Here is a 22,038-nt window from a genome sequence, read left to right as displayed (position 1 = left end):
AATGTTTCATTTCATCTTGTAATGAGAAAAACACCAGCAGAGCATTTAATTTCCAGTGGTATTCCCAGGACTCCGTCTGTTTACCTACAATATGCAAGGAATTCCCTGTAGCTTAATTAGAGACAGAAAAAAAAATGGTCTCGCTGTCTGTGTGTCGGATTGGCTTTATTGTGTTAAATATTTAATGAACATCTTAACAAAGCATTGTTTATTTTAATCACTGTCACCCTCGCCCTTAAACCCATCTGATCTTTCAGAATCCAAAATAAATCCAGTCAAATAAAAACTCTCAAACAGTGTGAAAAGAAACCCTTCGTTCTAGGATCATGTGAGCATCTGTAGCATATTCAGGTACGATTAATATACATGGCTAATTGTGGCAGCGTGTAGATTGCAGGCACGGAAGGGAAGAAAAAAACCAAACGAGGAGGCGACTGGGCAAGGCTAAGCACTCAAACTATCTTATCTCATTATCCCGCCACTGACATCACATGTGGAATGAGTCTGGGATGAGGCCTCAGCATTGAGCCTCGGCAATAAAGCCTGTCAAGCCGGATAATTAGAATGTAAAACAGTGTGCACCAAGGCAACCAGGAGCCTGCAGTGTTATGCTTCCTAGGCCATGCAAAGGAGAAAGGGGTCCTCATTCAAACATCACATCGCTCCTCTAGGCCTCTGCTTCAAGCTGTCATGTAGAAATTATTTAGTATATTTGCATAAGTAAGGATGCTATAAATAATTAAGCGGCCTCAGACCCCAGTACGCAGGGATGACTATTTCCTTCACACACACGAGTTCTGCATGCTCTGTGTAATTCTATTCCACAAACATCCGCAAATCTTCTCGCCACCTTGTTTGTTGTTTTATGGCATTCAACAAAATGAATATTCTGATTACTCCACGTTAGTGATAGCAGTCCGGCCTCCCAAAACTATCTAGATTGCTGTATAACGGCCCAGTGCACTCGTTTTTTTTTTTTTTTTTTCTGTATTTCCGTGCGACTGCAGATTGAATAGCACAGCGTCAACTTTAATTATGAGAGCAGTGTCTGAAAATGAATCGCCTGGTATAAATTGTGAGGATATATTTGGAGTGCCCACGTGGAGTCAAATCTGTCCTCTCCATATTGAACTGGAGCCTTGGAGCAGGAGTGTATAAATCCCCTGGGCGGTAAATGTGTCACCTTTCAGAGGGTCACTAACTTCATTAAGGCAAAAATGGATGCCGCTTTCTCATTCTCTGAGCTAGCACAATAGGGCTGAGCCAAGTCTGGGCCGTGCCCTGACTCAATCTCTCTTGGAGTGTTTTCTGCTGTTGGTAATGCCTTTTCAGGGTACTGTCATTTTTGATGAGGTAATGCTATTAGCATGAACTTCTTATTCCACATGCAGGCACCCTGACACACAAGTACATTTCCCTAACAGAAACACACACACACATTCAGAAGTGCATCTCTGCCAGATTTTCCTCCCTCCTCGTCAACTATAAATGATCAGTGCAGCCAGAGGTGAAGCTGTCTTTAACGTGCCGTACTTTACAAATGAAAGGGAAGTCTGCGGCTCCGTGGCTTCACACAGCTTGAACTCAGAGCGGTTCTGTGTCAACAGCCTTCAGTGCCTCCGAATTCTGTATGCAATATTTCACATCCTGCCTTTCCATAAAAGACATGGGCCTGTACTATTTTCTATTCCAGCGGGATAGTTTGGATAGGCGGTGGCGGGTTTGGGAGGGTGGGAGCGCGGCGTGAGTGATGTCGTTGACAGCTCTGGCTGCTTTCGTCAGCTAGAGGTATGCTGCAGCCTGCTTGTGATGCCGCTGTCTTTTGTATTCAGGGGAAACAACTGTACCCCGCGGAGCTTTCGGGAGGAATCACACATCACTGACGCCACTGATCCCCTGATGCCGAGAACATTCTTTTCTACGTTCCCTTCAAGGAAATTTGAATGGCAGACAAGTGGGGATAATGGCAAACAATTGGGTGTAATAGACAGCATGGCTTGGATCAGACCTACTGTTCTCATTTGAGATGATTCCTCTTCACTGAGCAGTGATGTGGTTGAAACAAAACCGTGATACCTGTTTAGTAACTTTGCAGCCTTGACTGAGCATCTAATACAAGTTCACCCGCGATCACCTCGATTAACTCACTGCCATTGATTCCAGGAATTAAGTGGCATTCAATTCATGTTTTGATTCAAGACAGCCTGCAGGCTAATTTGACTGCTGTGTCATAAGGTAATCTATTATCCATGGGCTTGTTGTGAATTTCTAGACATCCCACGGTGCCACAGTCCAAGGTTTCCTAGTTGATCTTATGGTCATATGCAAGGTCAGTACTAGTGGTAGCCTAAAGCAATCTTGTTCTGCAACATCAACACATCCTTTGGCCAGCCACAGATCGAACACCGCTGCTGCATCCACCTTCAGCTGACCTTCCATCTGAGCGGTCAAACATTACAGCTTGTATAAACATGGGACAGGTGTAAGAGAGGGAAGAGAATGCTCCATGGCTCTGCAAAGCACTCCTGGAAAATGTTTTCTTGCACTGAACAAAAATGAGAATAGAATTCGACACATTTAACAAGACTGTTCTTTCAATAAATTGAATTTAGAGACATAACAACGGTGCAGCAATTTGAAATAAAATTTAGTGGCCCTGCAAAACTTTTTGAGATTTAAACAATGTCAAAACTCATCAGCTATCGGTCTGACAACAATTGGCCTCTGGGGGCAATACTGGGGGGGTCCATTGTAGCCAGCAGATATATGGGGCAAAGACTTTCTCTTACATGCATCGGCCATTTCAGCTAACCCCTATAAAACAGATATCTGCATATTAATGATAATAAGAAGCTAATAAAAAGCTAAATCATCATCTCTCAGATTGTATTTCGGCCATTATGTTCTGCTTTGTTTGCTCTCCACAGGGACTGGGTCCGCTCCATTTTAGTGCACCGGTGCACTGCTTCACACATAATGGCGAGGGATGGTTAAATCTGTTAGCCAGTGGCAGCAACCAAGTAAATGACAGCTGACAAAACCAACAACAAGGTTAGCTTGGAGGGCAAAAGCCAAGGTAGCATTGCTGATTGAAAAATAATCACTTGCACTGGCAGTAATGTTTACAATGTGATTTTATCAGAACCAGAACTAACTCAGATATTCATTCACCTTTTACTGTTATTGCCTGGTATGAAAGCTGCTATTCAAACTGTTGAATATTTGCACATTTGAATTGCTTGCAGTTACATCTTTGCACTACTTGATTGCTCCTATTTATTTTTATTTTGTGTTATCACTTTTACTCTATACTTATCCTTTTGCACTGTCTGCATCATGGGTCAGTTCAGAGTGAAATGTTGTCTGGATCTCTGTATGTCTGTACATAACTGTAGAACTGACAATAAAGCCTCTTTATTCGTGAATCTTATGTAAGCCTGAATGATGTCCATCAGTTCTGTCTCATCAGTCACACTTCACTTGTGTTTGTATAGGCTGTATGGTATTGGTGATAGGGGTGGGCGATATGGCCCTAAAATAATATCAGGATATTTCAAGGTATTTTTGGGATATTTTCTTCACGATATGGAAAGTTAGTAAAAACAAAAATATTTTATTATTAATGACCGATATAGTTTTAAAGTTTGCCTTCAAATATTCAGTAAAACTAACAGTAGGACTCAACAACAGTTACTCAGAGTGAGATTCAGATTCTGTTACAATATTAATAGTTCAACAAAATAAAATCTACCACAAATTACACATTTAATCAGCTCCCAAACACAAAAAAATCTACCCTGGGATCTACATACGTATATAAATCGACAGGTGATTTCCTTCTCTTTTAGTAAAATCTTAAATTATCGAGTGGTTTTTGTTCCACCTGGACCTTTATGCTCTGCCATGTCTCCTCTAATCATCACACTGTAACCTGTGACAGGCTGTTATGATACCAAAACTATCACACATTCACATATATGTAGTTTTTCTGTCAAGCCGCAAGCGTCACAGAGGTTGACATTACCAAAGGTTTACGTCAAAATTATGTGACGAAACTGACTCCTGTGCACACGTGGTGAATGGTGAGAGAGGAGAGGGAGAGACGCTGTGCTGCTGCCAGAGGAGCCGCTGACTGAGTTCCCTCTGAGCGGTGAGTCACTAAAAGAGTCTGAGAAGTCCGGGGCTGTTCATAAAACATTCAGAACGCCACAGTTTATTCCACACTACTGAAGGTACTCCTCTTCTTGGAACCACTGCAAAGTCAGGAATAATTTTGTTTTCAGCCATGCTCGTTGTTGTCGTGGGTAACAGTATGATGTCATTGTGTCAACAAGTCGAAATATCACAAGTATCATGGTATCAATTTTTCATACAATATTAAAAATATACCGGCGTTATTGTGAACAAGATGATATGGCACAAACCTAACTTGTGACATGAACGCCGCTGTCATAGCTAAAATTTAGCAGCAGATCCGGCAAAAATAACTACAAAATGGTGTGCAGACTCCGCCTCCTCCGCACACCGCAAGCGTACACCGGCATTGTAATGGTGCAAAGCCAGTGTTTTCCTACCATTCAAACATGATTGGTCAATACTACTCTGACTATGAACAGAAACCAGAACGCTTCAGATATCAAAATCATGTACTGTTGCTCTGCAGATTCTGATTACATATCCAGATATCTGTTTATAGAGATGAAGATTTATATTACTTAAGTACTTCTACAACTATAGTTTGTGTTGTGTTTTAAGCAGGAAGAAAACAACATTACCCAATCTAATGCAGCCCCATACACCATCACAGACACAAGTCTACTAAAAGCTGAATAAAAGCCCCTCTGTGCATCCACTGTATTAGGCTGCACTGTACTGTATATATGTTCGACTTATTGTGCCCAGCCTCTGCTCAAACACATGCCGCAATATTCCAACCAAGGGGCGTGGAGGTGATTCATCGACGATAATAATGTCCCTTTAAGTGCAGCTCCGATACCGAACCATCCCTGAAAACAAATTCATATACTAATTTAAAACAATTAACTGCCATGCATGGCACACCAGCGTCTCCATTACAGTCCTCTATAACAGAGGGGAATGTATGTTTATCCTGGATGCATTTGTCGTCCCTATTTTGAATATTACTGGAATAATAGGCAGTAATTCAAATATTCAGGCCCATGCCACTGCATGCTAATGACGAGGTTACTGTACACAGTTGGTAATATGAAGATAATTAGTTATAGTTTGGCATCAGGGTAATGTAATGATTTGATTTAGCCATGATAAACAGTGCAAGGCTCAATCCCACGAGGTTGCACGAGTGCTACCTTACCGAGCAGATGTCTGGAACGCAGCCATTCTGTTTGCATTATAATTTACCTTTTTATTATATTGGTATGCTTTCAATCTTACTTATTTTTTCCTTTAATGGCCATGAAATCCACTTACACAACTACAAGTTCTGACAGGCAGACACAGACGCACACACACACACACACACACACACACACACACACACGCACGCACACAGCCAGGATGAATATTGGCTAGCTTTTCTGTACAATGGCATGAGATATTTAACATGACAGTTGATGATATTTACTGACAGAGCTAGTTACATCTTGATGAGCTTCACATTAAGGTCTGCACACATATCACGATTCAACTTATTATTTCAGCATGCACAAACTCATTATTGCTAATTAAAAGGATAATTGCATGCATCTAGGACATTAAATTCCTCAAACAGCCATCAGGAAGGTGGACTAGGCCTCTGACTCATTCTGCGGTGTTAATTGGTGCGGTCTTTTCATTCTTTTAGCCTGAAACTTACACTTGTCAAGCTCATGTACTGTCGAACGCTTTATCCTACATAAAAGCATGCATGGTCACTGCCTTGTTCGTATTCTATTGGTTTGTTTTGCCACTTGTGTGCTGTATTATGAATTAAAGGGTTCCACATATAGCTCAGGACTGCAGTAAGGTCCCCACTGCTGGAATTTTTTTTTTTTTTTGTTTCCACCAGTGATCTATTGGACTGAATGTTTTTTTTTCCATTTTATTGTCTCAGGTTTTGATACATGGGCTGTCACTATGCAATGCAACATAGCTGTTTTCTTTCAACATTCACTGCGAAGACCGAGAAAGCTCAAAAGTGTTTCTTTTTCCTAGTCACACAACATTCACAAAAGTGCAAAAGTTCACACGTATTCCAGAATGTAACTACGCCAAGAAAATAAACCTTTCAGCACCCAGAGCATCATAAACCACAGCTCTGCCCCTCTCAGTGTCAATTAAAACCGGTTTAATGGTGCCAGAAGAGAAAAGAAAAATGCAAAGATTTTCAGCTGTGTTAGATATTTAAATGGACAACTTGTCTTTCATCGAGAGTAAAAGAACCTTCCTGGAGTACTACGAGTACAACAGCTATCACAAGTGCGAAAATATTATCATTATCATATTATGTCTTCTTGTGTAAAAGGGGATGAGAGTGAGAGAAAGAGGAGACACGGAGGGTGCGTGTGCACGTGTCTGGCTTCTGGAGGGAGACCGAACGACAACAAGAACATGTTCGATTCTTTTCAAACAAATAGAATCTCAGTAGAAATAATTGGGTTTGTAATTACCAAGACTTTATCACTTCGCTCGGCCTTATACCCACTCCAAACGTACAATCTGGATAAGCAAATGGATGGTCATTAATAATAATAGCGCTATTAAAACCCCTTGGTGTTGCGCTGAAAAGAGAGATGCCATTACTTTCATCACAGCTCTGGCAATCATCATTTGAAGGAGAGACTAATGTCTTACTTTCACAGAATTACAAATACAAGACAGCCCACTTAAACTGGAGATTCTATTCAAGATAGCGCAAAGCTCCCATGAATCTGCTTTCTGAAAACTGTATGAAATACTCAAAGTCCTCAATATACATTATATTAACTATGAAATAAGAATATACAGACTCAAAGACAAGGTCTGTGACTTCTCCAGAAAGAGCTGTCTCTATGGCAATGAGTCTGAGAATTAACTTTCCTTTGCACGTCAGACTCAAATGCTATTTGGTTTTCTTTACTTTTATCAGGAGGAGGTACAGTATAATCCCTGGCGAAGGCAATAAGAGCTGTCATTGTCACTGCTGACAAGGGCGTGGAGAAGGAAGTAAATATTCCATTGTAGCAATAAAACTTGGCGTGCTCTTTGGAAGGCAGATATCAGCTGTGCCGCAGAGGTCAGTGGTGCCTTGTAGGAGGCTGACATGTATTAAGATCTATAAGGAGACGTGCTGGGGTAAGACAGCTACTGTAGAGTTTTATTAACACGGTTTTATTATGAAACGTGGAATGAAACAATAGGAATATCTCAATACAGCCTGTCTTCATCTAATAACCATTCTCATCAGCTATCACATGCTCTAACAACTGCATGCTGCTGAATGATAATGAGATACGAATGATGGTGGATTTTGTCCACTGGAACATAAATTTCAGAACAACTCTGTGCAGCGGTGATACAAAGTGAGATATAAGAAATGGCCATTGCTCCTCCTTTTATTTATTTTTTTCTTCCTTTTTGAGACAAATAGCGCCACATGCAATGAATGGCCTTTTTTTAAAGGAGACAATGTGACGCAGATAAGAGGGGAGCGAGGTTGTCCATATATACTCTAGACTAATTACTTTTGATGCATTTACTGAGACGCCGCTGAACACGGCGAGTCTCCGAGCCACATACGTATTTATCAGCACTTGTGGGACCTATACAGTTCCTCGCCTGTAATCCATCTAGCCTTGTCTTCTCTCGACCCCTTTTGCTTTCCCAGTGTTTGACCCATTGTAACTGAAAGTAATTGCAGGCAGAAAACAACATCTAATGATTACTTTATCTGGGAGTCTGAGAGAGAGTGAAAAGTCACAGACAGGTACTTTCAACAAAAGGAGGAGGCCTTTTTGTTCCCGACACACAATTTCAGACAACAAAGAATATTATTGACTTGGCTGAGATTAGAACACCAAAACAAATAACAAAGCACAGGGAGAGGACAAAGTGCACAAAGAGAGAAAGGATCTCTTGAACAACCCGGTGCCAAGCACTTGCTTCTTTCTTTTTGTTACGATTGATTAAAAGTATGTTGTAGGCTGAAGCACCCATTTCGTCACGGAGAATATACAACAGCAGCACAATGAATAGACTTAATTTAATGTTAATCCCTTCATCCTGGAGTCACCTTTATTGTCAGTAAGATAGAAAAAGAAATTTTCATATCGCCTCAGCAGAAAATGTTTACCAAAAAACCCCAAAGCCCGACACCAACAACAACAATTGTGTGATTTCCATCAACAGAGAGCACAGTTGGGAAGGTAGAACACTGAAACAGCTTTCTTCTTGACACTTGACTTTTCGTGTGCGACATTGGTTGATTACATCTCCTTCATTATGTCTGGACTACTATCGGGGCCTCCCCACCCGAGGACAAGATGCCGGTGTCACCATCAACACAATCAGGCCTGGCCAAATACACAGCGTGGGCCAGATAGATGAGAGGTGCAAACACCATAACAATCTGCAATCAGCGCTCATCACCACAATGACACACAGAGGAGGAGGCGCAGAGTTGCTATGGGGGGTAGGAACACAAGACATGCTCATGTAGATGCACACACACACACGAGCCCACGCACACACACACACACACACACACACACACACATCCACCAGTGCTCCCTCTCTGTTTAAAATCTCACACAAGAGCAGCCATTCATTCTCTTCTTTGTGAGTCTGCACTTGTGCAAACGCCGGACGATGCCGTGGATATACAGTAGGTGCGCCGTCACCGACAAGGAAGCAATACATAAATGCATATTTATAAGATTAAAAATGTGAATCCACCTTAAAATTCATTGCACATGGATGAATGTCTGAAAATTTCCATACTGTGTAGATAATGTGAGGTCTGGGGAATGGAAATAAAGAGTGCAGAATAAAAAAGGAAGTGAACATTTTTTTTTCTTGTGAGGGATTAGGAAAGAAAGGAAAATAGGCTGATTAAGTGGGACCTGACAAAGCTGTTTGATATTTGCAAGAAGATTGAATTGTTCCCGCAGGAATACTATCTAAACAATCATGATTTTTTAGGAAATGACTTTGATCTAAAAATGTAAATGTCACTTATGACACTCTTAGCTGTCCTTTTAAAATCAAATTAAAAGCTGATTTGAAGCACAAGCAGGTCCTCCAAGAAGAGGAGGAGGAGGAGGAGGAGGAGGAAGAGGAGGAGGAGGAGGAAAAAAAACCTGTTGCGTTCAGAACCGCCGTGACAACTGGATGTTTTCCGATAATAGCTAATAAAAACGAGGCCTTTGCTTGGCTTGATGGAGGAGAGACTAGAGAGACAAACTGTACGGCAGCCGCCACTGCGCTACATCCTGTGTCATGTAACAAGCAAATTCATCACACTGACCCATTGCCCCCAATTATTATGGAAAACAAGAATGAATCAAATTAACATTGAAGAAGCTCTCAGATCTGGCAGGCTGTCTGTATAGCCGATGGATTCAGCAGGAGGAGAGGAGAGGGTAATAAACAAGGTGCCACTGCATATGCTATATATCTTGCAGTCATTGATGATTAGCTCTGTTTTCCCTTAGCCATACATTACTGTTATTGCCTCCGTGGCCGGGCAGATAGGAAGTGGATACAAAGGCATCGTGAAGCCCATCTTTCAACGGATAACTGGCAGGCTGAAAACCACTCAGCACCAGCGGCGGCAAGATTTCAGTGCATGAGTGATCTGGGCATGGTGGAAATTGCAATCTCTTATATGACAGAGCTGAGAGGAGAACCTGCTGTACAGTTTTTGTTGTGTTTTTTCCACGCTGTGTGTTTATTGTACAGTGAAGTGAAATCATTTGGTGTAGTCACAAAAAAAAGGAGTCTCTCTCTCCAGATGTCAACAGCTCAAGTCCCCGTGTTTTGTCCTGCGAGGCAATCCTGAAAAATGTGTAATCTATATGAGGTGTCAGTGTCAGCGGCAGACACTCCTGTTTTTCCCCTTTTTCTGTTTCCCTCTCTTCCCCCCCAATCTTCAAAATATTATGAGGCCAGCTTAGGCATGAATGCAGCCTGTATACGGTATTAGTCACAGTCATTAGTGGTGTGCAAACTTATATTTGCAGTATCAGTGTGTAGTGTAGCATGGTAAAGGTTTTAACATGAGAAGCAGCCTCTCTCCAGATCCCCCTGTGCATGTACACTTTAAAGGTTTTCCTTTTCCGGAGCGCCACAGACCCTCCTCCGGGGACAACTATTAATTTTTCACCGAAACCTCCCCTGAATAATGAATTCTGTCCTATTTATACGCTGTGATAAGTCCACTGAATGTCTAAAAAGGGGTTATCATGAAAAGGGTAAGGCTTTCAGAGAAAGACCTGTTCCTGCTTAACATGTTTAATTCATCCGCATCGCCATGTTCTTGAAAGCAGCAGAAAAGTCATATAATGTATCACTGGCAAACATGAAAGCGGACCCAAGCGGCACATTCAATAAATCACAGCTTTACTTTTACTGTTTTGATGTTGACTGTCACAATCCTCCACCCAAACACCAGCTGTTGAAAGTTCAGATATATGCCTTTTACTCCTCCAGGCCCTGCTGACAGATATGCTCTCACTAAAATCACAGAGGTACTCAGTGGCTTGTGTTAATGTTTCTGTCACTACGCACTTTATTTGGGGTGTGTTGAGTGCAGGCATTGTCAGCTAACATTCCCAACAGCAAGAGCGACAGATACAGATAGACACACGGGGGGGAAGAGAGACAGTGTGAGAATGACAGCTGCTGGAACATAATCAAAAAAGGCGTTGAGTTTAGCCTATAAATAATGCAGTAAAACACAACATAGTTTAAAATCCGAGAGGGAAAAAAACTGGATTTATTAACTCTTTTTTTCGTACTTAAAAAATATGTCGATGCTTAAAATAACTGTTGCTGTAGTGGCTTCAATTTACGCCAGGATGGAAGGAGCCTCATTTTGCAGCTGTTTGTATCAGCACTCTAAGTGAAGCAAACCATTCATTACAGTTTCACTCTCAGACCAAATAACCATAAGGCTGTCTCATCATAAAAGCACTTCCCCTTACATAAACACAATTAATTGACGTTGCAGCCGGTTGTGTCACACAACGCTACTGACCCAAATTAACTGCACATAATAAAGACGCGTGGTGATCTTATTCAGTCCTATAACTCAAGCATTTTTAAATTACATAAGTACAAATGCAATTATAACTGTGATTAGGATTTAGTCAGTAGTCATTTTGGTTCTACTTATATACAGCGAAATCTCATGCATGGCACTGTGCGTACTTTTTTGTCAATAATTTATCATCCTATCTTGAGAATAAAGTTGTGACAAAAGCAGCAGACTGTGTCTTTGGGTTATTTACTGATGAATGTGCCTGAGATGCATTTTTGGTTGTGTCCACTCTCTATGAAGCACTGCATTGCAATACATATGGATGCCGATGATTGGTGTGCATGTCAGGGGCCAGAGGTCAGTGTATGATAAACATTTCTGGTGCTCAGTTGTGATGCAAGCAATATTGAGTTACTTATCTTGTGTGTTAGCAGCCAAAAGTAGTTAGAAATGAGCAAAACCAAAACTGGGGAAAGCGAACAAGTGGTAGTGTGGTGGTTTGGGGGCGGCAGTAGCTCAGTCCATAGGGACCTAGGTTGGGAACCGGAGGGTCGCCTGCTCAAGTCCCCGTCCGGAACAAAATATGGAGTGTGATCTGGTAGCTGGAGAGGTGCCAGTTCTGCTGAGGTGCCCTTGAGCAAGGCACCAAACCCCCCCAACCACTCGGAGCACCTGTCATGGGCAGCCACTGTAATAAAGTATATAAAATTTAAAAAAAAAAAACAAAGGAAAAATTAACATTGTTACCTCAAAGCAAGGGGGTTCCTGGTTCGAACCCAGGGTGGGGGGTTAGAACCCGGTGCCTGTGCGTGGTTTGCATGTTCTCCCCATGTCAGCGTGGGTTTTCTGTGGGTGCTCCGGCTTCCTCCCACAACTTAACTGGTGACTCTAAATTGTCCGTAGGTGTGAATGGGTCTGTGTGTCAGCCCTGTGGTAGTCTGGCGACCTGTCCAGGGTGTGCCCAGCCTGTCGCCCAATGTCAGCTAGGATAGGCTCCAGCCCCCCAACGACCCCCACCAGGATAAGCGATTACGAAAAATGAATGAATGATTGAATGAATGAACAAGCCCTAACAGCGAAGAATATGCAGAGAGCAACAGTACGAGCACCAAGTCTGCTAACATCACTGCTGCTAGAATTAACGTTACAACAACGGAGGCTAGCAGCCAGCTACATGTCCAGGATCTGCCCGCTTTGCAAAGCGATGAGCCCCAGGATCATCATGATATTGGAATTGATGTGGAGTCCATTCTGCAAGAGCTTGATGCAACAGGATGACGCTGAATGAACTTCAAATAGGTGGGAATACTACTTGATTTTCTCATCTCATGGTTTGGGCTTCGTGTTACATATTGTTGCTGTATGTTTGTTATACCTAACTGCTGATGGTGTTGTGTTGCTGCTGCAAAATGAGGGAGTCTGTTGTCTGCTAAATGCCTATACGTTTCTCTGGACTATATTCAGTATATTGTATTTTATTCTATTATTTTGCTGGCTGTTGTTGTCAGGTCTGTTGGCCTGTCGTACGTCCATGCATTGGAACCTATGTCTTAAAGGTACCCCACAAGTGGGTGGGCAGTTCCTGTGTGCCACTGGTAGGGGGGGGTCGCAATATATCACCTGCCAACATGAATTTTGAGTGTAATTTATTTGCCGAAAAAGAGACAAAACACATTAAACAAAATTAAACAACGGCAATAATATATTTTTCCTCAAAATTTATATAGAGATCACGAAAATGGAGCTATCCTGAACCCTTTTGGCTTTGAAAATCTGATATTGTGCCAGCCCTTATACATAGTATTGAATTACCGGTTATTATGAAAGAACTGGCCATACCTACTTCCTAAAAATAATGACTTTTATCCCTGTTAATTATATATTTGTCTAATTTCACTGTCATTCTTTTAGATTTGATCTAAATATATTGTTCACAAGGCATTTTGGCTTGAAATCCTCCTTTCCTGTCTTCAGCACTGCTTTCATTTCCTGGGTGGCGAGTCGAACGGCTCCTCTTTTGGCTGCTAAACAGTCTCAACTTGAAAAAAAAGAAGAAATTATAATAAAATAAAAGGGCAAAAGCAGAAAGTAGGTTCGCTGATTGTGTTCTGTCTGTGATGATGAAGAGAATGCTCCAGTGGTTACAACAGTCCACAGAGGAAGAGATGGTGAAAATAGCCATGCAACTGCTTTCCTCTGGAGACTGCCAGCAACCCATTGACCTCAATGTCTTTTATGCTGTTTAGCCTAGAGCGCTAACTATCAGATATTAACACCCCACGTCTTTGATTTTGTGTGCCTGTCAGGCCCTGAGGACACTTGCATATATTGTTTGTCCTCGGGTGCCATCCTCTTTATGTCAGTTGTTTCATCCTCCTCTAACATGACAAACACCCACAAAGAGGCAAGGGTATGTCACATTTCCTCTGCCTGGCATCCACTATCGACTCTAATGTTGACGTGTCTTCGCCGAGCGCGGGGATGGCGTGGTTAGGCAGGAAGTTCACAAATGAAAAAAGCCCTGAATGTCACTGACATGTCCGGGGTGTTTGTAGAATTGTGGGAGAAAATTGCCACAGCTCCCTGGCTCATTACCACTACCGCCGCTGCCACCACCACCCCTCTTACGATGACATCACTGTAGCCAATTTCATCCTGCAGTTTATTTCAAGCTACTGTGCCTGTATGTGCGTGTGCTCGCTTGTGTGAGTGTGTGACGGAGAGAAACAGGCTCGCCCTCGATGTAATTCAGTGTGTGAAGGCACCAATACCCATCTCTATGATAATTTCCTATTCACTATGAGCAAAGACAGCAACACTGATACAATTCATTTCCCCTTTATTAACTGGTGCGGAAATGTTGGGCCAGGCAGAAGTGACTTCTGAAGTCTTTCGGGGCTGAGGGGTGGCACAGTTTGCTTTACGGGTGGGAGGAGAAAGCTACTAGCACATGGTAGATGATTTCGGGAAGCATGCATCCATAATAATGTATTTGCCAGAGACAAGAGGCCTAGTCTCTACGAACGTTTAGCGGCCACCGGGTCAAAGCTCTTTCAGTGATACACTCGCCGCCTCTAAGGAAACAGAAATGACTGGTCACCTCTCTGAACTTCTGGCAAAGTTTCAGCATCATACGTCTTGTTTGCATTACTTGTTTGAGTTTCATGTGTGACATCCAGAGTCGAGTCCAGTCAATCACAGTGACATTCAATTCGCTAGAATTGATGACTCTCCGCCACTCTGCCATTTTTATCTCGGGCTGATGTCCTCTTTATTTTTCGTCACCCCCCCACCCGCCGACTCTTCCTCTCGCCACTCTGATATTGCTAATTATTTCAAACTATCAGGTAGACAGTTTCAATTTCAATTAAATCTCGTCTTCCGCACTGACCTTGGGGTGGGGGACGGGGTTGCTCTCTCAGCCCTGAACAGTTTCTCTGGCAGTTATGGGTGCCATTTAAGAAGAAATTTAAACTCAATTTTAGCCCGACTTCAGTGAATACACACTGAGTTCACCCTTGTCAAGACAGAAGTGTGCTCAGTATATGTATTCCAGTAACACACTTAATGTGATAATTGAAAGGGGCCCAATTAAAGCTTCAAGGCATAACTGGCTACTCTGATACATCCTCGGGTAGCTGTGAAGGACAGATTTACAACCATATGCAGCTAATCTAGCTGTCTAGTATGGGTTATGAATCTTAATGCAGCGATGTTATGATGACATATTGGGAGACGGCAGTGTACAAACACTGTCTTTTGCACACACTATCAACAAGGGTGTAAACGTACCATAAAATCGCTGTATGTGCAGCCAACGTGCGCACCTCATAATAATGGATCAAGATGATAATAAGTTCTGCAAAGTAGCTGCACAATGGAATAGGAGAGCCTGCTGCAAAAACAGAGGGCACCATGTATGTAAGAAAAACAATTACGTGATATTGACAGCTAGTGCAATCAAAGGCTCCCCTGCCAGACTCAATGAGGTGCCAATCAACTGAGTGTCTCTGCCTCACGTTGCTGCCGCTGCCGCTGCTGCCTTTCATTTTAGAGTCAGAGGAGATTCTGCCGTGGTGAATCATCAGTCAATAGCTCAGAGCTGATGGTTAATGCTGATTGATGACATTCACCCCACCCCCCCATACACACACACACACACACACACACCACAGCATCATCTGCAATAAACAGTCAGGGTGAATGCTAAAATCAGGTAAGAAAATCAAGAGGAAGCTAGAAAGCTAACTCTGCATTTATTTTTGTTGCCATTATTAGCAGTAGCTGTATAGTAGTCATAGTAGGAGTTGTTGTGGTAGTAGTCAGAGTCTTGTTTTGACGAACATTGTTCACAACTAGCTTTAAAGCCTCTGTCACCATGTTTTGATGGCTTTATTGTTTCCCTATGCAAGAAACCGGTTGCTCGTCAAATGTTACGAAAGGTCTCCGGTGATTGATTCAAGCTATAATTAAAATGATTATTAAAATAAATGATAAAGCACCAGATGCTTTCTCCTCATTCTCCCCTGAAATAATGTGAGAATTAGAATGTCATTCAAAGCCTGGCATTAGCCAACACAATGTACAGGCATCGAAGAACAATTTAGTACACGCATGTAATTAGTGTGATTCTATCAAATGTGACATTTCTATCACCACAATATTCTGCCTCTGCTCTTCCTTCCTCCTCACCTGCGCAGGCTCGCTCATGACCGGAATAATAGAGCGAGATCGCTCCTCGACAGCAGAAAAGATCATTTCTGCGGAAATATCTTAATGTGAATTTATGTGAAACATGGCAATGGTGAGCTGTAATAGGCACTTTTCTAAGCCAGAAATGTCAAGCAGGAGGAGGAACGGTGCAACAAAACATAGGTATGATATTGAATTGGCTAGAAGTGTCACCCCTAGAAAGAAAATAAAATTATTTTCTCTGCCTCCTTTGGTCTCTGCCTCTGCTCTCTCTGTCTGTCTCCGTCTCTTGTTATCCTCTCTCTTATATACTTCCCTCTTGCTGTTTATTTTTTTCTAGATTTCACTCTCTTCTCAAGGGAACAATTTCAGGTATTTTGCTTTATTATTAAAGCGTGCACTGGATCAGGAACTTCCTCTGCAGGTTGTTGCATACAACAAAGGGAACTACAGCGGGGGATGCAGACTAAAAACAGACTTCATGTTGGACACCATCCGGTGATGGGGTTCCTATACAACAAGGTTCGTAACATTTCTTTCATTATCTCTCTTCCACTCCACATCCACACATCCACTCTACTTATTTACAGTGGCTCTCAGGGAGTCAACACATTGAAGTCGGACTGAAGGAAGGCTGGATGTTAACCATCCATCTCTTTGACAAGCAGAATAAACTAATTTTCTAATTTGCAAGCATGTGACCCCAGTCATTTCTATTCATAATTCATTATGGAAATATAATCAGACATCATACCTCACCTTAAGACAACATTGAGCTGTTGAAAAAAATTGTGCTACAATGTACCAGGGACCTTTAAACAAAGTGTCTGAGCTGATGAAACAATCTCAGCAATGTGTTGGGTGCTTAGATACTGCCAGGGATTAATGTGGATCTCATCGTCTTCATTTCAATCGCTCTTTGAGTCATTAAATTTGATTAATTCTTTAAAGTGGAAACAGACAACTTTTCAACTTATCCCCCCCTGCTGTTTCCAAGTGGTTGGCTTTTCTCTTTAGTGCCACTGTCGTAAAGACAACCAGATTGCTTTCCGCTTTCACAGCCTAGCGACAACAGGTTCCACACTTAGTTTGTTTGATTCACCGTCAGTAATTTCCGCTATTGGGGATGGTAACTGCAAAGAACTTACACTGATACTCTATCAGCCTGTTTACACCTGGTATTAACGTGTGTCTCAGTGATCCGAACTCAAGTGGACAGCTGAGACACATCGCTGTTCACACCTGTGTCTATCATACATCTCCAGCTGACTTCCTGTGTTCAGATATATTACTGCCTACGTCACTTGCACTAGAAGGTCATAAGCCCCACGCGTAATTGTAACATCCACACACTCAACAGCTGCTAGCTAGCATGCTTGCTAGGCACGTTAGCAGGTGTGTCGGTACAGCTGGAATTATCGCAATCAGAAAAATTCAACATGTCCTCTTCCATAGGGCAAAACAATGGATGATCATGTGACACTTTGTCCAACTCATCATAAATAACAATAATAAACTTAATATAATATATAGCACCTTTTATACAAAAAATGCCTCATAGTGCTTTACAATAAGGGCAGTATAAGCACTGAGCGCTCCGCATGAAAATAGACAGAATGAACATGAAGCAAAACTGATTTATAAAATCAGAGTTGTAAAACTATAAATCAAAAATACCAAGTAAGATTTAAAAGAGTTACAGCAGCATGAAGTGTAAATAGAAAGAGATTCAGACCTTAATCAGGAATCTCAGAGCTAGTTAAATGCCAAAGTGAACAGATACATTTTTAGCTTTCTTTCAAAAACATTTAGCGAGTTAGCTTCCCTGATATCTATAGGTAGTGTGTTCCATATCTTTGGGGTGTAGTTGACAAAGACTACATCCCTGATCTTCTTCCGGCTGTTGCTGGGAACCTCCAATCAACCAGCAGCAGATGATCGCAGTGTTCTTGGAGGCAAATAGTGAACAAGGGAGTTAGCAATAGCTCTGTCCCAGCCCATGTAGGGCTTTGTATACAAGGAGGAGGAGCTTAAAATCAATTCAAAATGTAACAGGAAGCCAGTGCAAGACTGGCCTGATGTGTTGTCTCCTCTTGGTCCTGGTTGCTAGCCAAGCTGCAGAGTTTTGAATCAGCTGAAGTCTCTCAGTGTTTTTTGAGTGGCCAGTAAAAAGTGCGTTACAGTAGTCGAGTCGGCTTGAAATAAAGGTATGAAGTTATAGAGCATTAGCATGTTGCCAACAAAACTATCACTTAGTCCTGCATTGGTGACATATTTTCCTGATAGGTGCTTGTCAGGATACATTAGCGTTTGAAGAGATATGTGGTCAAATGCGTGCCAGATCACCTTGGCAGATGGTTTGAATGGTCAGATCACAATGGTAAATGGACCTGCATTTTGTAAACCCCCTTTTAGTCATCTGGTGAGCGCTTTTTACATGAGTCACGTTCACCCATTCACACACACATTCATACACTGGTGGCCGAGGCTACCGTACAAGGTGGCACCTGCTACTCAGTTTTAACACACTCACACACCGATGGAAAAGCCATCAGGAGCAATTTGGGGTTCAGGATACTTCGACATGCAGCCTGGAGGAGCCCGGGATCGAACCACTGATCTTTCGATTGGTGGATGACCCGCTCTACCTCTGAGCCACAGCCGCCCCAATGCCTCTTGGTTGTTTACAGTGGCATTTATAGCTGTCCACTTGAGATTGGATCACCCAAGATCCATAATACCAGGAATAAACAGGCTCTTTGGTAACTGGGGAGAGCTACCGGAGAAAACTAAAGCACTCTCCTTGTCCTGTTTTGATTGCACAATGGCTGACACACTCTTTTATGCTGTAAATCAAGCCTTAACTTTCCCAGGAGTTGGTACCTGGTGGCAGACAGGATTGTGCAGTGAAAGTGAGGCTGATAGGGTACCAATCTAAACCCAGATGGAGTCATTATTCTACAGCCATTACATTCTAAAATCAACATTCAATTCATAATGATAAGTCAAAGCAAAAAACTTTCCTATTTCTACTTTAAAGAGCGAGTTGGGACAATTACCATTTTAAGTGGTTAACATGCCCCAACTGGTATTTCTTTCCATTTTCCTCTGAAATTATTATTCATTTTTACTATTAAACATGTTGAGAGCACTTCTCCGGGTTCGCCAGGCTATATTGTACATCTTAGCCACGAGTAAACAGACTGAGAGCTCCCGAAACCCAAGTGGCAAGAGGGGAATAATCATTAAGAAACAGCTTCCTAGAGACACTTTCCCGTCAGAAACAATTATCAAGAATTGAAACGCTATAAGGAACAAATCACAATGATATTCCATATACGACACTTAACTCCCTGTCTATTCCTCGTTCAGTCCGCACTTCACAGAGCACACAACAAAGAATTGTAAACTCTACTGGCAGAAGAAGAAAGGGTATTAATTTTCCAACCTGGAAACTGTAAACTGAAAATACCTGTGAAGTGGATAATTCTGTCAGGGGGAGACATGTATTTTCCCCTTCCTTGTGTCAACACAACTTCTTTTGAGGTGTGCAGCGATGTCTGTATGGACCTGATAAGTCTCTTATTCTCAGCAAAGAGTAATTTGCAAAATGCAGACGGCTGTACGCAGACTCTCCACATTGTTAATTAAATCATTCTGCCTTTGATGTTTTCTCAGGTTTTAATGGGAAAATAACAAAATTAAATAGGATGCTGTCTTCCCTCCTTGTGAAAAGAATGATCCATGGATGGTGCATCAATTATTGAAGCTGAAATACTGTAAATAAATTAAATTAACCATAAATAAAACTGCATGACTTCCTACTGAAAGCAAAGTATTGTTTTTCTTTAAAGCTGTCAAGACACTGGCATGTGGAAGCAGGCATATATTATTCACAGTTATTTGCACTTTATACCTGTTGCCAAATGAACATTGACCATATGGTCAGGAAACAACCAAAAGGTGTCTGAAATGGATGAAATGTTGTCTTTGCTTGTCACCTTATTATTTAAAATCAAAGGGGTTGGCACATTTCTGACAGTCTTTGTAATCTGAATTTAATCTTCCCCAAGACAATTTTAGTTTTCAACCTCACCCATTATCAACACGTATTCATCCAAGCACAGTCAGAGCTTTCCAGTAAAGCTAATTCAGAATGAAATGTGAAAAAAATGAGATGCTGCTGAGTTGACATGGTGGTTTGGAGCCCGATGATTGTGATTATATTCACCAGAATACACCTGTCATGCATATCTCCCCCTCCTGCAACATGCCTTTTAATTTGATCAATAATGATGAGTTTCTCTCAACAATGAAATTCACACTCAATCACAAGTTTGTCAATGGCTGCCATGAAAGGTCAGGCAATAAAATGAGATTTTGTTTCGGGAAAAAAAAGAGAAAGACTAAGTCTAATTAGTTTACTCTGCTCAGCATGGGGCCGATGAACAGCAGCCTTGCTGAAAAAGTATGACGCCATCCATTTTGTTTAGTCAATAACTTCCTGGGCCACGAATATGCTGAGAGTATTACATGGTGACCTTTGCACTAATCAATCCGCTAACACTTTGTGTCTAAAGAATAAAGTCTGCAAATCAGACAGGGAGAGTGTATTTTCCGAGTCGGGTCAAGCTGATAACAGAATGCAGCCCCTAAGGTGTTAATGGCAGGCTGATTATCTGAACGGTTAGTGTTTTTTACTCCGACCTCTAATTACTTCCAAGGCTAGTCTTTGAAAAAGCAATTATGAGCTGGGCCAAACTGTACATCTCACTTTAACGCTTCAATGCTTTTATAATTCATTTGTTCTAATTTGCAAATATCAGCAATAAGTAGATGGAAAAAAATAAATAAAAAATCTCACTTTCTTTATTTCTTGTACAATGGTCCTCCATCTCCACGGTCCTTTTCAAAAAGAAATGCCTATTATAATTCAACTAAGCTGTAATTAATACTTAACCCACACCTATAATCACCTCCTGCAAATACACTTAATGTATTAACTTACAACATGTCACAACACTGAAAAAAAAAAGCTCTAAAGGGCATGAACACGCAAGATTCATCACTTTTTTACCTTTACATGTAATGTGTGTGTCACATGAACATTAGAAAATAAGTAATATTGAGCACATTGTATCAGTGTTGGGGAAGCTACTTATACAACTATCAATTACTTCACACTGGAACAAGCTGAACTACAGCAAAGCTTCATTCAGGAGAAATCTAATTTGATTAACTAAAGCTACTAAGAAAAAGTAATTAACTTCTTTAGAAAAAAATGAGTGTGATACAAAATTATAGCAAAGTACAATACAAAGAAGTCACATACCAGCATGAAATGCCACTGTTGGAGCCCGGACATGGAGTTGCACATTTGAGGGTTTAATCGCGAGAAAGCCACAGAATTAGTACATAAAGACACTTTATAGTGTCTGACAAGTCACATACCAACAGAAAATGCCACTGTTGTAGCCTGCCGACAATGCAAAAAATATGTTGAAGCATACACAAGTAGGGCTGCAACTACCAATTATTTTCATTGTCGACTAATCTGTCGATTATTTCTTCGATTAGTCGACTGATCATTTCATCGAAAAATGTGTTAAAATGTTGAAAAATGCCGGTCTGTCTCTCCCAAACCCCAAAATGATGTCATCTAATGTCTTGTTTCGTACTCACGCCAAAGGGTTTTAGTTCACTGTCATGGGAGAGTGTGTAAAGCTGCCAATATCTGAACGTAAGAAGCTGCAATAAGAGTATTTTGGGGAACTTTTATAGTACTTTTCTATGAAAACAAACCGATTAGTCGACTACTAAAATAGTCACTGATTATTTTAATAGTTGATTAGTCATTGATTAGTCGACTAATCGTTGCAGCCCTATACACAAGACGTAAAATAAGAGAGGCCCAGACATCGAGTTGCACACTGTAGGGTTTAATCACGAGAAAGCCAAAGAATTAGTACGCCAAAAATATGTCCTAGCATATACGAGACTTAAAATAGGAGAAACTCAGACATGGAGTTGCAAATTTTAGGGTTTACTTGCAAGAAAGCCAAAGAATTAGTATATCATGACAATGTATAGTGTCTGACAAGTCGCGTACCAACATAAAATGCCACTGTTGTAGCCTGCCGACAACGCCA

General features: G+C 41.5%; 1 protein-coding gene across 3 annotated transcripts in view; it reads right to left on the bottom strand.

Moving 5' to 3' along the window:
- The window catches only part of pcdh11 (protocadherin 11), a 165,898-nt gene that overhangs the window by 1,478 nt on the left and 142,382 nt on the right, over positions 1 to 22,038 (bottom strand). The window lies entirely within an intron of this gene.

This window comes from Epinephelus fuscoguttatus, linkage group LG9 (assembly GCF_011397635.1).
Source record: "Epinephelus fuscoguttatus linkage group LG9, E.fuscoguttatus.final_Chr_v1".
In the NCBI taxonomy this organism is placed as follows: Eukaryota; Metazoa; Chordata; class Actinopteri; order Perciformes; family Serranidae; genus Epinephelus; species Epinephelus fuscoguttatus.
Note: the sequence above shows the minus strand (reverse complement) of the source record. Positions and strands in the feature narration are given on the sequence as shown.